This window comes from Lithobates pipiens, unplaced genomic scaffold (assembly GCF_037356315.1).
Source record: "Lithobates pipiens isolate NorthernLeopardFrog02 unplaced genomic scaffold, aLitPip1_a1.2 Scaffold_6, whole genome shotgun sequence".
NCBI lineage: Eukaryota > Metazoa > Chordata > Amphibia > Anura > Ranidae > Lithobates > Lithobates pipiens.
The window spans coordinates 8,120,988-8,134,566 of record NW_027507881.1 but is presented as its reverse complement, the minus strand read 5'-3'; the positions used below and the strand labels follow the sequence as shown (position 1 = coordinate 8,134,566).

Here is a 13,579-nt window from a genome sequence, read left to right as displayed (position 1 = left end):
AAACTACTGATGCCAGTGGTGGAACTACAGGGCTCACAAAGGTCATACCTGTGACCACACCCTGGAGTTCCACCACCGGACTCGGAGGGAAGGGCCTTGGCTGGGGTTCAGAGGGGCCCTTCAAGGTTTCTTGCATCAGGGCCCTGAAGGTTCTAGTTACGCCGCTGGGCTCCAGTGATACACAGATTAGTCCTGTCAATGTAAGAAGGAGCTCCTAACGACAACTTGTTATGTGTATAAAAGACACCTGTCCATAGAATCTCTTTCTTCCATTCAATCCTCACCATCATGGGCAAGACCAAAGAGCTGTCAAAGGACGTCAGGGACAAGATTGCAGATCTGCACAAGGCTGGAATGGGCTACAAGACCATCAGCAAGAAGGTTGGGGAGAAGAAGACAACCATTGGAGCAATTATTCCAATAGAAGAAATACAAAATAACCATCAATCTCCCTCGATCTGGAGCTCCATGAAAGCTTCCTCCTCATGCGGTGAGGATGATCGTGAGAAAAGTGAGGGATCAGCCCAGAACTATACAGGAGCAGCTTGTGAATGATCTCAAGGCAGTTGGGACCACAGTCACCAAACCAACCGTCGGTAACACAATACGTCGCCATTGTATTGAAATCCTGCAGCACCCACAAGGTCCCCTTCCTCAGGAAGACCCATGTACAGGTCCCTCTGAAGTTTGCCAATGAACATCTAAACGATTCAAAGAAGGATTGGGAGAAAGTGATGTGGTCAGATGAGACCAAAATGTAGCTATTTGCATCAACTCGACGTGTTTGGAGGAAGAAAAATGCTGACTAAAGCTGGATGTCCACTATACAATTATAGATTTTTTTCCCTTCAGATTTACCAAAACCATATAATATGAGGTCAAACCTTAAGAGTTTCAATTATATGCAATCAGGCAGCTCCTTGCACTACATGGTCTTGGTAAATCTAAGGCTATTTTCACACTGGGGCGTTGTTGGATAAAGCACCACTATTTTTAGCGGCAATTTAACGTGGTTTTTGCGGCCCCTTTCGACCGCTAGCAGGGCACTTTTAACCCCTGCTAAATGGCCGAAAAAGGGTTAAACGTGCCCGCAAGGCGCCGCTGCAGCAGCACTTGGCCAGCGCTGCCGACTGATTTCAATGTGCAGGAGCGCTGTAGGAGTGGGGTATACTGCGCCTCAAAGATGCTGCTTGCAGGACTTTCACATTGGAGTGAGAGGAGCGGCGCTTTATAGGCGCCATTTTTAGCGCCTCAGTGTGAAAGCAGCATAAGGGAAATCTGACAACACAAGTTGTATAGTGTGTATGGGGTCTATGACCCTAAGAACTCCATCTCTACAGTCAAGCACGGGAGGTGAAAACGTGATGCTTTGGGGCCATTTCTCTGCTAAAGGCACAGGCTGACTTTGCCGCATTGAGGGGAAAATGGACAGGGGCCATGTATTGTAAAATCTTGGATAAGAACCTTCTTCCCTCAGCCAGAACACTGAAGATGGGTCATGGATGGATCTTCCAGCATGACAATGACCCAAAACATACCACATAGGCAACAAAAGAGTGGCTCAAGAAGAAGCACATTAAGGTTATGGAGTGGCTTAGCCAGTCTCCAGACCTTAATCCTATAGAGAAAAAAAAGTGCACCAAAATCCATCCTGAGATGTGTGCAAACCTGGTCCCCAATTACAACATTTCTAAGTTTCTTGTAATTACAAGAAACGTTGCTTGGGGATCAAATACTTGTTTTACTCACTGAACTGTTAAAGTTTAGAACATTTGTATCATGTTTTTGTGTTATGTAGGTGTATTGCTGTATGTGTGTGTGTAGCAGAATTTCCCTGACGTCCTGTCTGGTTAAGGGGTTGTGGCACAATCTGTTGACACACGAGCAACTCTGCTTTTAGCAACTAATTGTCAGAAGGATCCCAATAGAGGCTGCCTGGGTTTCCCCGTGGAATCGGTCGCTCTGTACTCAGGTGCAGAGAGATGTCACTGCCTGAAAACCGCTGAATCTCCATCTCTAGTAATGGAGGGGGATCTCTTGCCGTCTCAGCTACTGAGGGACCATTAGGCAACCTCTTGGTAATCGTGCCAGGTTTGGCAGATTGTCAGGCAGGATCACCATCAGCAGTCTCACTGTTCTAAAATCAGCCGAAAAGCAGGGAAACTAATATAGCAGAGGTTCTATTTCTTCTCTTTATCCAAAGTTTCAGCTGGCCGGGACGGCAGTGGCGTGCCATTGGCTCCCGCTACTGTCAAAGTAATTGAGCCAATGAGGAGAGGGGGGGGTGGGGCCAAGTCATGGCTCCAGGACGGTGCGTCCCCATAGTAAGCTGCTTGCTGTGGGAGCACTTGGCAGGAGGCCAGGAGCACCGGCAGGGGACACGAGAAGAGGAGGATCCGGGGTGCTCTGTACAAAACCATTACACAGAGCAAACAAAAAAAAAATAAAGAAAAATAAAATAAAAACAACAAGACTTTATCACTTTAACCACTTCCGGGCCGTCAAATGACGGCTGGGAGGCGTGGCTCTCGTTCTGGGCGGACGTCATATGACGGCCCTCCAAAACGACTGCTCATGCGCGCCCGTGGGGGGCCATGCATTGCGGCGACCAGTGGTGTGGTGTGTCAGTTTGGACATGGCTGATCACTTGGTAAAGAGATCGGTGTAGCGTTGTCAAATCACGGCTGATGTCGATGTAAAACAGGAAGAGCTGTTGATCGGCTTTTCCTCACTCGAGTCCGGCAGAAGAGAGTAGAGGAAAGCCGATCGGCTGCTCTCCAAATGGGGGGGGGGGGGGGGTCTGTGCTGATTGTTTATCAGCGCAGCCCCCCCTCGGATGCCCACCCAGGACCACTAGGCTGCCACCAGGGATGGCCACCACACTGGACCACCAGGGAAATGCCAATCAGTGCCCAGGCAGCTGCCAGTGCCCATCCCCAATGTCACGTATCAGTGCCGCCTATCAGTACCACCCATAAGTCCAGCCTTTCAGTGCCACCTTATCAGTGCCCACCAGTGGAGCGGGCAAAAAAAAAAAAAAAAAAAAAAACTTTAGAACTTTTTATAAAAAAATAAATAAATCCTAAAGTTGTGGAAAAAAAAAAATGTTTTTTGTTTCCGTTATAAAATTTTGTAAAAAAAAAAAAAAAAAAAAAAATAATAAAAAAAAAGGAGGTGATCAAATACCATCAAAAGAAAGCTCCATTTGTAGGAACAAAATCAGAACAATTTTGTTTGGGTACAGCGTAGCATAACTGTGCGCAATTGTCTTTTAAACAGCGACAGCGCTGAAAATTGCCCTGGGCAGGAAGGGGAGGGGGGGGGGGGGTGTAAGTGCCCGGTACTGAGGTAGTGAAGCCGTCATGCACACTGGGCGAATAGCCCAGGTACATGGGATCCCGATGTTTTGGTGCAAGCACAGGGCACACCGTCCAGCTCCTCTCCCGGCAGCCTGTGAAGATCTGAGTTGTACTATTATTCAGGGCTGTGTGCTCCCAGGGACCAATGCCTGGATTGCAAGCAGTCTGTGCGTTTGCCACAATCGATTGGAAAATTATTAAAACATGGGAACGTTCATTGATATTTCTCACGTACCGCATGCAGCAAATATAAGAGCAGTGGAGAGGCAATAGTGATTTTAGCCCTCCCGTTACTTTGACGTGGGGCGGTAGCGTTCGGCACATTTCTTTACTACTGTGTGGTATTCTTGTGGATGGCGCTTCCTGTTTACACCTATGAGTAATGCTTTAGCGCAATCGTAGGTTTATCTATTACGTCTTCAGTCTTTAAGAAGAATTCCAGGAACAGAACTTTTAAAAATGTCTCGGCTTATAGGCAGGTAAGGACTAAAATCGGGGTACACACTATAAGAAAGTTGGGCGAACGTCCGATTTTTTTCCTCGATGGTTCACAGCAAATCGGAAACCGATGAAAGAAAATCTGTACACAAGTTCTTACCAATTGCGCAGTCTTTATTGTCAGATTTTTCTTATACGAAAACTGTACACATTAAAAAGGAAAATCGTTCTGTTCCCATATGAGAAAAATGTTGGCGTTTGTCCCTTTGGGATTTTTCGCATGAAAATTCAGAAATCGGCTGTCAAAAAGTTGTACGCGCTATATAAAGCAAGGTCCATAAAAAGACATGGATGAGCGAGTTTGGGGTGGAGGAACTTGACTGGGCTGCACAGAGTCCTGACCTCAACTTGATATAACAACTTTGGGATGCATTAGAGCGGAGACTGCGAGCCAGGCCTTCTCGTCCAACATCAGTGCCTGACCTCACAAATGTGCTTCTGGAAGAATGGTCAAACGGTCCCATAGACGCACTCCTAAACCTTGTGAACGGCCTTCCTGGAAGAGTTGAAGCGGTTATAGCTGCAAAGTGCGGGCCAACTCAATATTGAACCTTATGGACTAAAGCCTCGTACACACAATCTGATTGTTGGCAGGGGATTGTGTGATGACAGACTGTTGGCCTAAAATCTGACCATTAGTACGCTCCTTCAGACAAGTTGAATTGTTGTTCAACTTTCGGCCAACAAATGTTGTATGGCAGGCTAATAAATTTTTGGCGGACAACGGTCTGTTGTCAGATTTTCATATTGTCAGTACACAAGTCCATCACACAAAAGTACAAACATGCATGATCGGAATAAATGCTCATCAAAACAAGACATTAGCAGAAGGGACCCAAAGGGTGGCGCTGAAGAGCTGAAATTCCACGTAGTATGTCACTACAATCGTGTTTGTTGGCTGACAATTGTGTGCCGTTAGTATGCAAGACAAGATCCAGGCACACGCCGTGCGGACAAAAGTCTGACGCTCTGTTAGCCAACAATCTGATCGTGGGTGTACGAGGCTTTAGACTGGGATGCCATTAACCACATCCTGCCTGGCCTATAGCAAAATGACGGCCAGGCGGTGGTTCAGTTATCCTGACTGGGCGTCATACGACGTCCTTCAGGATAACAGCCGCCACCCGCTCGTGGGGGGCGCACATCGCGGCGATCAATGGTGCGGTGTGACACACCGCTACACCGATCTGGGCAAAGAGACTCAGACGTGGGCTCTTTACCACGTGATCAGCCGTGTCCAATCATGGCTGATCAGGATGTCAACAGGAAAAGCCGTTGATCGGCTTTTCCTCACTCGCATCTGACAGAAGCAAGGAGAGGAGAGCTGATCGGCGGCTCTCCTGACGGGGGGTCTGCACTAATTTTTTATCAGCACAGCCGCCCTCCTTAGATGTCCACACTAGACCACCAGGGAAGGGGGCAACACGTGGATGGCCAGGTATGTACCCCATGGCCATCCACATGTGCAAGTTATGCCCAATCTGTGCCAGTGCCCACAAATGGACACTGACTGGCTCCGTTTTATATAACATGTGACAGTGATGCCCAGCAATGCCACCAGTGTCACCCACCAGTGCCACCGCACCGGTGCCCGAAGAAGAAAACTTACTTATTTACAAAAATAAAATAAAAAACTTGTTTTTTTTGAAAATTTTCAGTCTTTTTTTTTTTTTTTTTTGTATTTGTTGCGCAAAAACTAAAAACTGCAGAAGTGAACAAATATCACCAAAAGAAAGCTCTATTTGTGGGAGCAAAATGATAAAAAAATATTTGTTTGGGTGCAGCGTTGTATGACCGCGCAATTGTCATTCACATTGCAACAGCGCTGAAAGCTGAAAATTGGCCTGGGCAGGAAGGTGTCTAAGTGCCCCCCCCCCGATATTGAAGTGGTAAAAGTTACATAGTAGGTGAGGTTTGAAAAAAAAAAAAAAAAAAAAAAAAATAACCCCACACACAACACACAAGTCCAACCTATGTGTGTGATTATATGTCAGTATTACATTGTATATCCCTGTATGTTGTGGTCGTTCAGGTGCTTATCTAATAGTTTCTCTAAACAATCAATGCCCCCCGCTGAGACCACCACCTGTGGAAGGGAATTCCACATCCTTGCCGCTCTTACAGTAAAGAACCCTCTAAAGTAGTTTAAGGTTAAACATCTTTTCTTCTAATTTTAATGAGTGGCCACGTGTATTGTTAAACTTCCTTCCGCAAAAAAGTTTTCTCCCTCTTGTGGGGTCACCAGTACAGTATTTGTATATTGAAATCATATCCCCTCTCAAGCGAGAATAAGTTCACGTGCGTGTAAAGGCAGGTGTCACAATACTTTTGGTAATATAGTTTCTACCAAATTGGGCATACCACAATAGTCTGGAGGGAAGATTCCATTCACAAGTGACTAATATAATCCAGCTGATCAGGATGCCAAAGCTGTGGAAAAAACCGGAGTTAGACTTACCGGTAACTCTTTTTCTAGGAGTCTTCCAGGACAGCCTTTGAGATATAGGGCTCCTCCCTCCGGGACAGGAAACACGTCAAGCCAATTAAATAAAAGGTGTGGTCCTCCAGGCCCTCCTCAGTTTTACTCCAAGAACCGCCGGGAGGCTCTGAAAGACATAACACACTAACAATCATGTTAATACACATCCTCACCACTTAGTCCAATTTAAACAACTTTGGGTGGGAAGCCAGGCTGTCCTGGAAGACTCCTAGAAAAAGAGTTACCGGTAAGTCTAACTCCGGTTTTCTCATATCGTCTTCCAGGACAGCCTTTGAGATGATAAGCAAGGAGCTCACCTTGTCAGGGCGGGACCACTGCCTGGAGGACCTTACGTCCAAAAGTCTGCTCTTTATCAGACCATAAATCCAGACGGTAATGTCTTGCGAACGTTGAGTAGCTGGACCACGTTGCTGCTTTGCAGATCTCCTCCGGAGAGGCTCCAGCCCTCTCTGCCCATGATGCGGAAACCGCCCTTGTAGAGTGTGCCTTAACTAAGGGTGCCTGCTTCCCCTCTAACTCATAGGCTTTAACTATCGCCATTCGTATCCACCTGGCGATAGACGCTTTGGACGCCTTGCAGCCCTTGCGGGCGCCCGAAAAATTAACAAAAAGTGAGTCTGACTTCCTGAAGACCTTAGTGGCTTCTAAAAAAATCAATAGACTTCTCCTGACGTCTAACAAACTTAAAGATCTCGCCTCATCCTTGTCTGAGGTTGAGAAAAAAGTTGGCAAAATAATATCCTGTGTCCTATGAAAAGTGGACACCACTTTAGGAAGAAAACTAGGATCAGTCTTAAGTACTACCCTGTCCTCTAAGATTAACAGAAATGGCTCTCTGACCGAGAGCGCTTGTAGATCACTGACCCTTCTAGCTGACGTGATCGCTATCAAAAATACAGTCTTTAGTACAATCCACTTAAGTGAAGCCCCCTCTAATGGTTCAAATGGATCTTGGGTCAGAGCTCTAAGAACCAAGGCCAAATCCCAAGTAGGACAGGACTTCATTCTCACAGGCCTGGATCTAGATAGAGCCTTGAAGAAGTTCCTGACAAATGGATTCTGCTGAAGGGAGGACTGAAGGAAAACACTTAAGGCCGCCACCTGTACCTTTAGAGTGCTGATAGATAGGCCCAGTTCTACCCCTGCCTGTAGAAAATCTAGGACTGCCGGGACCCCGGGACTTGCAATCCCCTGTTCTCGCAACCAGGAATTAAACCTCTTTCCTACCTTGGCGTAAATTGCCCTAGTAACAGGTTTACGGCATTCTAACAAGGTCTTAATCACTCTCTCTGAGAAACCCTGTGACCTTAAGATTTGTTCCTCAGATACCAGGCCGCAAGCTTGAGCCTCTCTATCTGAGGGCACAGGATCGGCCCCTGGGAAAGTAAGTCCTCCCTGACTGGTAGAAACAGCGGAGGATGTACGGCCAATCTCTTTATGCTGGCAAACCAGGGTCTCCTTGGCCAAAAAGGAGCTACTAAAATGAGGTCCGTAGTTTCCGAACGGAACTTCTGCAGAACCTCCGCCACCATCCTTACGGGAGGAAAGGCGTAACACAGGCCAAACATCCATGGATTGGCAAGGGCGTCTATCCCCCTGGCCCGATCCTGTGGGTGAACCGAAAAAAATTGTGTCACCTTCCTGTTGCCTTCTGTTGCAAATAGGTCTATTTCTGGCCTTCCCCAGCATGACACGATCTCCTCGAACACTTCCTTGTTGAGGGCCCACTCGTCCTGACCTATCTTCTGGCGACTGAGAAAGTCGGCCAGGAAATTCTGGGTTCCCTTTAGGTGAATGGCTGATATTGAGGACAAATTCTTCTCTGCCCAGCAGAAGATTTTGTCCGCAATTACCTGCAGTGCAGGGCTTCTGGTTCCCCCTTGCTTGTTCAGGTAGGCTACTGCTGTCACATTGTCTGAGCGAACTTGCAGATCCCTGCCATGTAACCGGGACTGGAATGTTTCTATAGCTTTCCAGACTGCCAGAAGTTCCTTCTGGTTTGAGGAACGACCTGTCTCTAGGTTCGACCAGGAACCCTGGGCTAAGGTTCCCTCTAGGTGGGCACCCCAACCCAGCGCACTGGCATCGGTCGTGACCACCACCGTAGCTTGTGGGGACCAGGGAAGACCCCTGTCTAGGTTGACCTGGGCCCGCCACCACCAAAGAGACCTCCTGACTGCCGAGGATAGGGGCATAACCTGATCCAGGCTCTCCTGCCTGCCATCCCAATAACGGAGCATGAGTCTTTGTAAAGGACGCTGATGATGTCTTGCCCAGGCCACCGCTGGAAAGCATGATGTCATCAACCCTAGGACTCTCATCACCTCCCTGATCTGGGCTTCCCGACCAGATTGAAGCTGGGCTACCGCCTGCTCTAGCTTGCCGATCTTCTCCTCCGGAAGAAATACTCTCATTTCCACTGAAGAAATCCTGTCTCCTAAATACAGGACCTCCTGTGAGGGGGTCAGCTGGGATTTTTCCTGGTTTATCAGCCACCCCAGTGAGCGCAGGAAAACCAAGGCCTCCTGTATGTCCCTCTGCAGCTGTTGGGCCGACTGGGCTATGAACAGTAGATCGTCCAGATATGGGATCACTGTTATAGCCTTGAGCCTTAATGGGGCCAGTGCCTCTGCCAGAACTTTTGTAAAGACTCTTGGTGAGGCTGAAAGCCCGAAGGGGAGAGCTCGAAACTGGAGGTGTAACACCCCCGTGTTCAACCTCACCGCCAACCTGAGAAATCTCTGAGATTCCGGATGAATCGGGATATGCAAATATGCATCCCTGAGATCCACTGTGGCCATGTGACAGCCCTGAAACAGGAATTTGGTTACCGAGAAGATTGACTCCATCCGGAACCGCTTGTATTTTATAAATCTGTTCAGGGGACGGAGATTCAGTATTAACCTGAACTTCCCCGAAGGTTTCTTTACCACGAATACGTGGGAGTAAACCCCCAAGCCTCGCTCCTCCTGAGGTACCTGCACCATTACTTCTTGGTCCACCAGATCCCCCAGAAGAAGAGCCAAAGCCTCTGCTTTCTCTTGGTCCCTTGGTAACCTTGTTACTTGAAAGTTCGGGAGGGGAACTGAACCAAACTCCAACCTGTAGCCGTTCCTTACAAGATCTCGAATGAACGGACTTTCGGTTGAAGCTTCCCACTGTGGGAGGAACTTCCCCAGTCTTCCTCCCACCGGGACGCAGGAGTCACTGGGTTTTAGGGGAGGGTTGAGGAGGATTGAATAAGATACCTCCTCTGCCTCTTCCCTTGTGACCCGTCCAATGCTTTTTGGGGCGAACCTCCCTTTCCTGCAGGTTTTGCTGCCTGGGGCTTCGAAAAAGGCGTTTCCCTTCAGGTCTCTTTTTCCTTTCTGGGAAAGCTTTCTTCCTATCCTGCGTGCGCTCTAACGCCTCTTGCAGGCCGGACCCAAACAAATGGTCCCCTGAAAAGGGTAATCCACACAACTTTAGTTTTGAAGCTGTGTCTCCTGACCAGGTCTTAAGCCAAACGGCCCTTCTGGCAGCGTTCACTAGTGCTGCTGATCTAGCAGCCAGTTTGACTGATTCTGCCGAGGCATCCGCTAAAAAGCCCACCGCTTTAAACAGTAGCGGAAAGGACTTCAACAGCTGTTGCCTAGAAGTACCTGCAGAAATATGTGATTGTAACTGTGTAAGCCAACACTCCAAGTTTCTGGCCACACAGGTAGCTGCTAGGGCCGGTTTAAGCCCGATGGAAGAGGCATCCCAGGCTCTCTTGAGCAGCAGATCTCCCCTCTTATCCATAGGGTCCCTGAGTGAACCCATATCATCAAAGGCCAAATCTGTCTTCTTAGAGACCTTAGCCAAGGGAGCGTCTAATTTGGGAACCTTGTTCCAGGGATGCACCGCATCCGATTCAAAAGGGAACCTCCTTCTAAGGCTACCTGAAAAAAATGGCCTTTTTTCCGGTTGTTCCCACTCCAGCAGAATCGCCTCCACTAGCGACTTATGGACGGGGAATACCCTGTCTTTCATTACACTCGACCCTTGATACATCATGTCGTGTTTTGAAAGCTGGACCTGTTCTTCTCTGATCTCTAAGGTGTCATATATAGCCTTGAGGAGGTCACCCACATCATCCAAAGACAGCTTGTATCTGGCTGATCTAATGGCCTCTTCCTCCCCCTCAGATTCTGAAGTAGACTCTGTCCTAGAGGAGGCTAATGACCTGGATAACCTCTCCCTATCCACCTCCTCCTCCTGACTTGGTTCGGATAAGGAAGGCATACTCACGGCTCTGGGTAAAGAGACAGAAGGACCCTGCATCCTATCCATCATGTTTTTAAAAGATTGGAAGGTGGATGCAATCTCATCCTTTACGGATGTTAAAACATTGTGACAAGCTGCCACCGAGTCCTCTTTTACCAGGCTACTGACACAATCTGGGCAAAGCGGCTTCTCCCAACCGGTGCCTAACTTAGCCCCACACACGGCACATTTCCTTCTGGGTAAAGGTATCTGGGCTCTGTCCTGTTTAACCTAAAAACAAAGAAAAAACAGGGTCCCATTAAAATACCACCCCTGACCACACCACTGTGCTTCTAGGGTCTGTTTAGGAAGTGCCCCCCTTCACCAGCAGGTTCTCCACCCCGGGAAGGTACTACGGGTCAGAGTGACCCCCCACCCCCCAGTGTAAGTCCTGGTCTGCCCTCACCAAGCTTACCTGAGAGGTACTGGAGCCTGTTGAACCGGAGTCCACCTGCACAACCGCACTCTCCATGGTTCCTGTGTATCACTCAGTCTCTCTGAGCCTTCACACTGCTCCAGGCAACCCTGTAGTCACACCGCCGCGCCCAAAGGACTGGAACGGGTCCTGCGGCGCCCCCTGATGACGCGAATCCGGCGGAAGTGCGTCTCTCCCACTTCCGTACGCCAGAGCGCAAAAACTCCGCCCCGACGCCGTGCGTTCTTACGAACGTACCGCTCACAGTACCCGAACGCCGGTCGGTAGAGCGAACGTCTCCCGCCGCCTCCGACCGACAGGTACGAGCGGTTAGCGCTCCGAGGGGGAGATTGCCGCGTATCGGGGTCCCGTTCTCTCCGAACGTTTAAATGGCAGCGGGGACTGAAAGCTACCCTCTCCTCCCTTCGTTCGGACCGAGGGGTGCTAAGGGCCAGGTCCATCAAGGCGCTCTCCCCAGGTAAAACCCCTGAGAAGGAGCTCCCCTTACCAGTTCCAAGACGTGCTCCTTCCCGTCCGGCAGGAAACACAAAAACTGAGGAGGGCCTGGAGGACCACACCTTTTATTTAATTGGCTTGACGTGTTTCCTGTCCCGGAGGGAGGAGCCCTATATCTCAAAGGCTGTCCTGGAAGACGATATGAGAAAAAACACAATGTAACTTTTGCCCTCAGAATCCGGCTAAGAGAAACATTGTAACAATAAAAAAAACTCACAAACTTCATTGTGGGTAAAACACAAAATCTGGCAGAACTCTGAGCCCCATTCTAGAGATCATCAAAACTCAGCCGGATGGATACAAAACTTGCTTTGAATCCAGGAGCCAGATCAAAAACGCAAACACAAAACGCAAACACAAAACGCAAACACAAAACGCAAACACAAAACGCAAACACAAAACGCAAACACAAAACGCAAACACAAAACGCAAACACAAAACGCAAACACAAAACGCAAACACAAAACAACGTTAGATTTGTTGGTTAAAAAAATTTTAAAAAAATAAAAAAACGGGTGGAAGAATGTAACATGTTCCTGAAGTTGAACTTATCCTTTAACCCTTTTGCTGCCAGAGTCGTATTTTGCATGTGTTTAAAAAATCATTTTAACCCTAAAGATTACATAAAACGCCCCCCCCCCCAAAAAAAATAATATAAGAAAAAAAAAAAAAAGATACAATTTCTGAAAGCAGACACCCTAGGGCAGTGGTCAACTCCTGTCCTCGGGGCCCACTAACAGGCCCAGGTCTGCACGATATCTGAAATAAATCACAGGTGATATATCATTTGCTGTATTCTAGTCTGTATCTCCCCAAGGTAATACATAAAACCTGGCCTGTTAAGCCTCCTACACACAATCTGATTTCCTCGCAGACAAAACCTCGGACTTTTGTCCCAAGGGCGTTGGCCAGGAACTTGTCTTGCATACAAACGGCAAGGAATTGTCCGCCAACAAAACACGAACGTAGGGACGTACTATGTGGTTTTTCATTTCTTTAGCGCCACCCTTTGGGCCCCTTCTGCTTGTGTTAGTAGAAGTTTAAGTATTGATTCACGCTTTTCAGTTTGTCCATTCCTCAACCAGCCATGTTGCGGAATCGGAGGAGACAACGTAACATTATTGGCCTTGGAGTTATTGCTTTCACCCAAGTCCAGGAACAGGAGGGGGAGTTCTTGGACCAAAACTTTGTTGCTTTATTAATTGTGACCAATTCTGTCATATGCCTTTGCTGCGGGAGCTCCAGGAGAATAATCCGGACGATTTTCAGAATTAACTCCGGGTGACAGACCCCCTGCTTTCACCAACTCTTGGCATTGGTGATCCCTATATTAAAAAAAATAAAAAATAAAAGGAAAAAGCAGTGTTCCAGCCACATTTATTATTATTTTTTTTATAAAGTCAGCAGCTACAAACACCGTAGCTGCTGACTTAATAAGGAAACTTACCTGTCCAGGGAGCCCCCGATGTCGCTGCCACCCCCACCCCCCAGGCTGGTCCGTCCATCAGATGTCGGCACCACCATCCTAAACTAAGGGAAACAGGCAGTGGAGCCTTGAGGCTTCACTGCCCATTTCCTACTGTGTGAGTTGCTGCGCTTTGTATATGGGCAGCTGTCGCAGGTCCCAGAAGACAGCGCGCCCCTTTTCCTCCCAGGAGGCAACGTGAGGGCTGAAGAGAAGGAAGCGGCAGATTAGGACAACTGCCTAGCAACAGCCATTTCTGGTATTAATTTATTTTTTATGCATTTTAAAAAAGGAACCTTTTTATGTATTTTTTTTTTTTTTTAGGGTGGACCTCCGCTTTAAGAAGCAGGACACATGCATGGGGCTTTTATTTCATTTTTTGGTTGAATAATAATGATTTGATATATTTTCGGATGCATAGAATGCAGTTTTTGGTTAATTTCTTTTGGCAGATAGCAAGTCTAATTTTATTTGCTTTCTTTTTTTTTTTTTTTTAATGCACAATAAAAAAAAAAATTGTGTACAATAATACTTGGCCTTAT

The 13,579-nt window shown here is 47.7% G+C and overlaps 1 protein-coding gene across 7 annotated transcripts in view; it reads right to left on the bottom strand.

Annotated features, from left to right (window-relative positions):
• Window positions 1–13,579, bottom strand: part of LOC143958214 (C-myc promoter-binding protein-like) — a 250,429-nt gene that overhangs the window by 228,287 nt on the left and 8,563 nt on the right. Inside the window, exon 1 of one of the 7 annotated variants that reach the window (XM_077467699.1) lies at window positions 6,219–6,278. The exons of the other annotated variants lie outside the window; for them this stretch is intronic. The gene's annotated coding sequence lies outside the window, so the exon portion shown is untranslated. Of the gene's footprint in view, window positions 1–6,218; window positions 6,279–13,579 lie in introns of those variants that run through there. 7 annotated transcript variants of the gene reach the window in all.